This window comes from Octopus bimaculoides, chromosome 2 (genome assembly GCF_046866305.1).
Source record: "Octopus bimaculoides isolate indiv1 chromosome 2, ASM4686630v1, whole genome shotgun sequence".
Taxonomy (NCBI): domain Eukaryota; kingdom Metazoa; phylum Mollusca; class Cephalopoda; order Octopoda; family Octopodidae; genus Octopus; species Octopus bimaculoides.
The window spans coordinates 137420554-137430553 of NC_142929.1; positions in this window are offsets into that span (position 1 = coordinate 137420554).

The window sequence follows — 10000 nt, forward strand, 5'->3', positions numbered from 1 at the left end:
AAAAGAGGCCCTTTAAGATTACCGTCCTTATTTCCCCTTGTGACCCTGGTGCCATCACAGATCCGATGGCAATTAAGCGTCTCTCCATCCATGCACCCACCACACTCAGGAGACCTGTTATTCAAGACTCACTGATATTGTGGATATTCCCGATCGTCACCCGTCGGTACCTGAAACGCATCAGTGACGTGTACTAGAAGGCAACCTAATGTTGAAGACGATCAGGTGGTTTTATCTTCGATAAAGGTACAAAAGAAAATATCTTAAAATTAATGGTACAATGAATACAAAATACAAACTGCCCTCTCTTCATCCTGTAAGGCTTGTATGTGATGTCACGTACTACAAGTCTGATAATGGATTACACCACTTTGTAATAGCCCCTATTACTCCCCGTCATATAATCGTCCTCGATAATGGCCTTAGCTGCAGTACATCCTCGACAACCAGGATAAAGGCTGACAGCTGATAATGTTTCATCCAATGTCCTCATCAATAGTGACTAGACTGGACTTGATGCCACTTTAACTAGTTTATTCCCGTCCTCGTTGATATGTGATTTGCTGTGTTTGTTGGTCAGAGTCATGTGTCAGTTTGGTCTCTGCCATATTGCTGCTTACATTATCGATATGCGTGAAGCAGAATGAGAAAGTAAAAAAAAAAAACAGTTAATAAATTGTAGTATTCCCTACACCAGTACTAGCTCATTCTTTTACCTAGAGACCTCGTAGCCCCTAAATGTTAGATTATATACTTTTAACATTTGGAGCTTCTAGACTTTTCTATAGGCCATGTTTCTCTTTCCTTTTCCTTTTTCCCTTTGCTTATATTGTATACTCTTGTTTTTTACTCTGATGAAGCTCCGTGTCTTAATTCAAATGTCCTATGAAGATGAAGAACTTTATTCTCGCATTTATTTCTAGACTGAATTTTGGTAACCGATCAATAACGGCCGTAAGATATGTTACGTCACCTATTTGTTATGTCATGCTGTGTATTAAAAAATAAGCTATAAATGTGGTCCAATCGATGTGTTTGTTAAACCGGGGTTTTCTCCAATTTCTGATTATATATTTATATATACATTTACGTCTGAACACACAGCCACACACAGACACAGACACACACAGACACAGACACAGACACACACAGACACACTCAGACACACACACACACACACACACACACACACACACACACACACACACACACACACACACACACACACTGAGCTTTTCTCCATTTTCTGATGATATATATATATATACATATACGTTTGAACATAGCAGACACCTCTCCACACTCGTCCATATGTATATTGCTCCCATATCCAATATACGTAGAAATGTAGTTTAGTTGGACCAATATCAGTTACTAGGTTTCAAACACAAATATAAGTAAAAAAAAAAATAATAAAATATCGTATCAACAAAGAGAAAATTGAAAATTGAAATATAGAATAAGAATACAATAAAAAGAATACAATAATAGCAAAAATAAAAATAATAAAATGAATACGAGGGTCATGTGAAAATGTCATAGGCTAACCAAGATTGTCTGATGCAATGTGACCAAATGTAGATATACTTTTTAATACAGACCCTCTGCGGTCCACACACTTCTCCCATCGGCGTTGCAGTGCTTGGATCCCATTGGTGAAGAAGCGTTTTTCCTGTTCGTGAGAGAAGTCTTTAACAGCAGATTTCACGTCATCATCATTGCGATATTGGTTTCCAACCAAGTGTTTTTTCATGTACTGAACAGATAATAGTCAGAGAGGATCAAATGAGGAGAGTAGGGAGATAATCAAACATTTCAAACCAAATTCCAGCACTACAGCCACAAACGTGTGTGACGCAATACTGTCCTCAAGGGATGGCGGTGAGCTGGCAGAAACTTTAGCACGCCGGGCAAAATGCTTAGCGGTATTTCGTCTGCCGTTACGTTGTGAGTTCAAATTCTGCCGAGGTCGACTTAGCCTTTCATCCTTTCGGGGTCGATAAATTAAGTACCAGTTACTCACTGGGTCGATGTAATCGACTTAATCCCTTGTTTGTCCCCTCTATGTTTAGCCCCTTGTGGTCAAAAAAAAAAAAAAAATACTGTCCTCATGAAACGAAAATTCTTCCGTCAGTTTTCCTGGGAGTTTGATCTTGATAGCCATTTGTAAGTGCTTCAACAATTTGGCATAGTACTCTCCGTTGATGGTGTGACACTTCTGAAGATAGTCAATAAACACAGTGACTCTTGTAATCTAAACAACCTGAGGCCAACATTTTTCCTTCAGATGAAACGACGTTGGCCTTATTTAAAGCAGGTCAGGAAGAATATCTCTGCATGTATTGTCCCTTTTCTTCTGGCTCAAAGTGATGAGTCGATCACACATCCTAGGGTCAGAAATGTTAAAAAAAAACAGCTGGATCTGCATCAAACAGCGTCAGATTTTCCCGTGCCTTGGGCTCTTTTGAACAAGTGTCAGAAGATGTGGCGACAACCAAGCAGTAACTTTCGTCATGTCATGTTCATTGTGCATAATATTCTCAACTGTTTCACGAGATATGTTGATAACATTAGCCATTTGATTTATAGTCAATCACCAGTCATCCATCACCATGTGACGAACACAAACCATGGGTATTAGCAGTTGCAGAACGTCTAGACCTTGGATCATATTCAAACTCGCCCTTCCACTTCTAAATTCAGCTGCTCTCTTTTGCATTGTTGATAAAGCTTGAATCGCATCCCCTATAGTGTAGCAGTCATGTCAGCATGAATGTCCTTAGGGTTCTAAACCCTTTTTCTGCAGGTACTTCATGACAACATGATGTCAAATTTTGTCCAGTTTCAAAAGAAGTCACTACTGCTTACCTTTGAAGTCTTAGAACAAACAGTCAGATGTGAGTTTGCCTGGGTGTGGGAGTGGGGAAACAAGTAGTCGTTAATAAGCACAGAAAGGAATGTATGCAAGATTTTGCAGCTCTAGCGTCACTCCTTCATAGTTAGCCTATGAACTTTTCAACAACCTACCATGGTGTACACACACACACACGTATATATATATATATATATATATATATATATATATATATGTGTGTGTGTGTGTGTGTGTGTGTGTGCGTGCGTGTGTGTGTGTGTGTCAGTGTGAGTGTGTGTATGCATGTATGCATGTGTATATATATATATGTATGTATATATATACGCATATATATATATATATATATATATATATATATATATATGTGTGTGTGTGTAGAGAGAGAGAGAGAGAGAGAGAGAGAGAGAGAGAGAGAGGAAGTCAGAAAGAGAGAGATTCCTAGATAGGTAGATAAATAAGCTTTCTTTCTATTTAGCAGGAATTTGTGCGTGTGTGACAATATCGCTATAGATAACATATCTTCGTGCTGTGTTCTATGGCCAATTCATTTTCCGCTTTGTGACAACAGAAAAATTTCATTGTTATCATTCTTTTCCAACTGTTCCTTTCCTAACACTCTCGTTAACTTGATATTCTTTAAGTGTAATAGGAAGCATCTTTATTCAACATTTCATTTCAAATGCCATTATCTCCTTCTCGTTTTCAGCATCCTACACCTAAGACCCACACTAATGTGCCTATTAAATTACTATCGCTCTTAAAATCAAAATGTTGTAGATGGTTTAGATATTCATGTTTTTTGTTTCACATATATGTATTTTATGTTACCAAATATAGTCTAATATATTAAAAGCTATTGTAGTTTCTGTAATCCATCAGTTTACTTCATTCTTTGATCTCAGATCTTCTGTCATTTTACTTCTAACAGTGAAATTCATTAAGTTCTCTCTGGATGACGTCTTCACCATTTCTGTTTAATTGACTGATTTCGCATTATTCATAACTCCGACAGGAAATCATAAGATCTTTATCATATATAAGAAAAAAGTAATAATAAATGTATATATTATTTACCTTATTTATTCTTTAATTTAAAATACAAACTTTTAATCCTATCTTAACTTAATCTAGAAGGAATTGTTTCCCCTAAGTTAGCAGACAGTAATCATATATGTATCTTGCTCATCTTTTATCTCACTAATTATTTCAATATTACATTCTTACGTTCTAAAATTTCTAACTAATCTTTAGTGGCTTGATATCAATGTTTAGAGCATATATGGGCAATACTAATGCTAAACTGTTGTCACTATCCCACGTAGATATTTGCTATATTTGTTCGTTAGAGTAACAAGCAATTCTTTTGGGATTTCGACCTCGGATTAGGAATCGAAAACTCTGTCCTCCTGTGGTATAAGTTCGGATCACAGTAAAATGAAAAGCTGACATTAAGTACAAAATGGCATTAAGCTTCTGTCTTAATAATTGCATAATGATTTCTTAGTCTAATATTAGATATCTAACGAGAAAGGCAGTCAAATAAACTGGTCTCAATATTTAACTGACATCTGCTTCCTTTAAACTAGACAAGATAAGATATAAATTCAAAATTTAAATCAACCCTGTAAAGTATTTCGTCTGCAAATTTACTAAGTTTGGCAATTATTTTCATGGATACATGCTACTATTCAGTGGTGATGTCTAAACCAAAGCGAGAACATCTACATATTCTATTATTCTTCTAGGATTAGTAGCAGAATCTCGCTCCTCAAATCAAACCTTACCATCTTAAAAATACGAACTCGTAACGCAATCACAGAAAGAACATATGCAGCAAAAATGTAAACAAAGCTGGTATAATTTTGAGTGTTGAGCTAACTTATTACTTAATAAACAACAGCTATCACAAAAACCAATACCAACTCCATCTCAAAACCTACGAGAACAGGAACAAGTACAAGAATCACACCAACAATTACAGCAACCACATTGAGGCAATTTATCTTAACATTACGAATTGTATTCTGTCATAGCAAACGTTTATGGCTAATGTAATGAATGAGATGAAGAAAAGTCAAATTATAAGCAAAAGGTGATAACAAAAAAGAAAATTAATGAAGCAATACAATGTTCAATATGGCTGATATAAAATACCTCAGGGAATTGTGCTACATTCTGAATAGGACATCTATAATAAAATATTATTCTTTGAAAATCTGTTCTCAACTATGATTATTAGATAAATTCTCCCTCTATGCTTTTCAGTATCTAAAAACAACAAGGGAATATCTCTCACAAGATTAATTGTTCGGAATAGCTTAGAAATATAGAAAATGCAGATTGAAATGGATTCGGTCTATACTCACATCTGGTGAAAAATATAGACATATTTCCGTCCTTTTAGACGCCTTCAGTTAAGTATATTCTACCGTGACGGTAAAACAAAGATTAAGAAGTATATAGAGAATGCGTTGCTTTTACGCTACAATAATCTGTTGGTTTAAAGATCTGTTCCACTTCAGTCTGCTGCGTCAGTGTTGTTTAAATATTTCAATCCTATTTGAGACATCTTCTTGCGTATTGTGACCCCCGAGTGAATCTGTATTTAATATGCTACACAATCATCTGAGTGTACTAAATTTATTGTTTAAACAGTTTTTATGCAAAGTGTTGTTGTACTCGACTAGTCAAAGATTATGTTATGCTGATTCTACTTACCGATTACCTTAAATGTATACTTGTCTGCGGAGTGTTCAGACTGGATAATCTTAGTTCCTCAGCGGCCCTAGTATTTAAGTATTCAATATCATGAACGAATTCTGAGTTACTCCTCCACTCACTGAATGAGATTGAGTGAATACATTGAATAGTTTGGCAAAATTTTATTGGTTAATATTATTGACGGCAAAGATTCCTTTTGACTGACCATATAAGCGCTGTATTTAAAATAACAATGAAAGTAATAGGTGAAATGTGGAAGTCAGAATTATGAAGAATAGAGCAGAGAGGAAAAGAGACGGAAAAACGAAATATGTATATAGGTTTTTAAATTTTGGTACAGGGGCAGCCGCTTCGGGAAAGGGAGCAAGTCAGTTACATAGACCTCAGTTGGTACTTATTTTATCGACTCCGAAATGATGAAAGGCAAAGTCGACCATAGTGGAATTTGAACTCATAACGTAAAGACGGATGAAATGACGCTATCCCTTTTCGTCCAGCGTGCTAACGATTCTGCCAGCTCATCGCCTTAATGAGTATGAATATATGAAAAATTATTTGATAAAGTGAATTTCTTTAATGGTCAAATAAACGTGTATGAAAAATAATGTCTGAAAATATAAAAGGTGTTTATAAAGAAAGAAAGGTAGATTTTTTAAAGCAGGCACGAGGGGAGAAAGAAAAAACCAATAATGTTGTTTTGAATTGGTCATAAAAATTTTTTGTGAGAATGCAATATGTTGGTGAGCAACGTAAAAAAAGAACTGTATAGAAGAGATAACTCATGGATGTAAAAAAAAAAAATTACGGCGATAATTAGACAAAATATGAAGATAAAAAAATGTGCATTAAAAATGAATAGTCTTTATAAAAACAAAATGGAACAAAAATACAAAAAGCATATAGTTAAATTTTCATAAAGTACGTGCTGACAGTCGATTAGAGATTGTAACTTTTTAATACACGCTTGTCTTGAGGTAAAAATGAAACTTTCTTGCTAACGCTCTCCGTATATAGCAGCTGTGCACTAAAAGAGCTATACTAATATTAAGCCGCGAACACTAAAAATAATGTACGTTATATTAAAAACACCCGAGATTCGTCATTTTAATTTTTTAAAAACCAAACGTGTTTTGAGAAACTTACAGATATTGCGTCGTTGAAAGTTTATATGAGTTTATATGGATTTAAAATCAAAGCCTGATATTTTTCTTCTTATCGCGCTATAAAACGTGAAAACAGTACTATATATATATATATATATATATATATATATATATATTTAAGCATACACAAATACACTATATATGTGAGTGTGTGTGTGCGTTCGCGTATATATATGAGTGTGTGTACATGTATATATATATATATATATATATATATATATATATATATATATATATATATATATATATATATATATATATATATATATATATACGTATATATCACAACACACCACCACGCACACACCAGCACTGACCAATTTTCATCCCTACATTTTCACACCTACACATACACACATGCATACGTCAAGATCACCAGCATTGTGTTACACACACACATATATATATATATATATATATATAAACAAAAGTAAATGAGTATATGCATATATACGTACAGGTATGTGCATACCGACATCCACCTGTATGTATAGGTGCATATCTGGGTACAGGACATTGCAAACAAACGTAGACGAGAACACACGAGCCACATAGAGAACATTCTACTTCATCAGCTACCCACGTTTTAACACCGGCGTTTCGACGAGCATTGCCTCTTTTTATGGAGACAAAAGGGTTTAAAAGACTGCAAAAAAAGAAAATGAAATGAAATTGAGAAACAATGTTTTCCGAATGTTTTTCGTTTCTGTCTCAATTTCATTTGCGCACTTCTATCATATTTTCTTTTTTTTTTAGAAAGGAACTATTTTGATATATCTTTAATCGAGGAATAAAAACTTCTTTTAGCCGATTGATATATTTTAGTCGCTTGACACGTTTTACTAATTCATGTTGATTATTTATTTTAGTCGATTTGTATATAACTTTTCTTGACAGGCCGTTCTATATATTTGCATATATGTGGATATATATATATTTTTTTACCTCCTCTGCTTTTATATATGTATTCTTTTATATGTTGAAGGCCACAGTAATATTTATATATCATGAAATGTGTGGATGCGTGTAGTTATATAAAGTCGTTGACCCGAATTTGATGTTTGTTCTCTAATCGATGTTTATATATATATATATATATATATATATATATATATAAATCAAAATAAGCAACACGGATTTCAAAGATGATTGCAGTACGCACGTTTCATGCTATTCCATTTATTTAAGTAATGCGAGCATTACATTAAATGCAATATGTAGAGCAATCTTTAGCTGCAGGAAAATGCAGAAAATTACAGTAGAATAGACATATTATAATTGTGGCAACATTGTGCCTAGAATCAATTACTAGCCTGATAGACTTGGCTATGTCAAGATGGATTTTTATGTATTCTTCCTCCCACTTGGATTTGAAATGTTGCCACAATTATAATATGTCTATTCTACTGTAATTTTCTGCATTTTCCTGCAGCTGAAGATTGCTCTACATATTGCATTTAATGTAATGCTCGCATTACTTAAATAAATGGAGTAGCATGAAACGTGCGTATTGCAATCATCTTTGAAATCCGTGTTGCTTATTTTGATTTTTTTGATCACCTAGTTTTTTTGAATGGTTTTTGTATAATACCATACCATACTATATTCTGGTGCCTAAACATATGTACTATATTCAATCTTGAATCTAAATCTAAACCTTCTACTGAACTTACCTCTCAAACCTGAGCGTGTGTTTTTTCTGGTACTTAATTTTTTCAACAGGATGGAAAAGGTTGATGTGGAATTTTCTCTGAAAGACATCCCCATTACATAGTAAGGATACTTATATGTGGCTATTAATCCACAGAACAAATGACTTTGTTAGAAGGATGAGGTGGATTGCCTATCATCATGAAATCAAAATGAAAAACCCAACCTCTGAAACACAGGATAAGAACTACTATAAGATGATATTTAAGAGTAGAAAAAATCCACCTCCTAACCCACTACTAGAAAATTTCGAAAAAGAACTATTTGATCTCATAGCCAATGTGAAATACAAAGAACATCCACTTAGGAAAAATTTACATCTAAGAAAGCTTAAGGAATTCATCAAGTCAATATAGAATAAACCGGGTATTCTAGTCCCTGCTGACAAAACTCGAAGTTTGTACAGACTGGATTATACTACTTACAAAAAACTGATCATGAAGGAACTTAACTCCAAATACAAAATAACCTCTAAAAGAAATCTATCAGAAATTAATTTAAAAATTAAGAAAATTATGCAGGACTATGACTTAATTGATAGAACTGAACCACTGGTTCCAGCTGAGCCTAGGATTAACTTGAAAGACCACAAGAAGAACTTCCAGGATAACCCGACTGTGAGACTAATTTACCCATCTAGGTCTGACATTGGCAGACTTAGTAAACTTATACTAGACAATATTTTACCTCTTATAATTCCTAATTTATCCTTAAAGTTATGGAATAATACCGAAGAAGCACTAAACTGGTTTAAATCTATTGACAATACTGGTAACTTTTCTTTTATTCAGTTTGATATAAATAACTATTATTCTAGCATATCCCCTATTCTCCTAAATAAGGCTCTCATTTTTGCTATGAATCGCTCCCTCATTACTAGGGATAAGATAGACATTATTTTGTTAGCTAGAAGAACTATTATTGAATTTGATAGCAAGCTCTGGACTAGAGCCGATACCTCAGATAATTTTGATATACCAATGGGGTCGAGCGATTCGGCTGAGGTTACGAATCTAGTAGGAGCTTACCTCTTATATTGCTTAAACAAATAAATCCCGGAGCTAAAGGGCAGTCTATATAGGGATGATGCTTTATTCATCATCCCTAGTAATAATAAATCGTTCATTGAGAGAATAAGAAAGAAAATTAGGAAATTTTTTAGAAGTTTTAACTTAAATATTACTTACGAATATGGTAATAAGATTCTAAATTTTTTAGATACCACTCTTAACATAGAAGCTAGATTATACCACCCATATAGAAAAGAGAATGAAGTTACTAGATATGTAAGTAGATTTTCCAATCATCCACCAAATGTATTAAACTCTATAGTTAAAAGTATTTCTGAGAGAATTACTAAATTATCTTCCAACATTGATATATTTAATTATAATTCAAACTACTATAATGTGGCTTTGTCTAAAGCTGGATATGCCCCCAAAATTTCTTTCCTTAGTCCTGGTAGGACATCTCTCCTTGATGCAGATAATAATAATGATAGTAATGATAATAATAATAATAACAACAATAA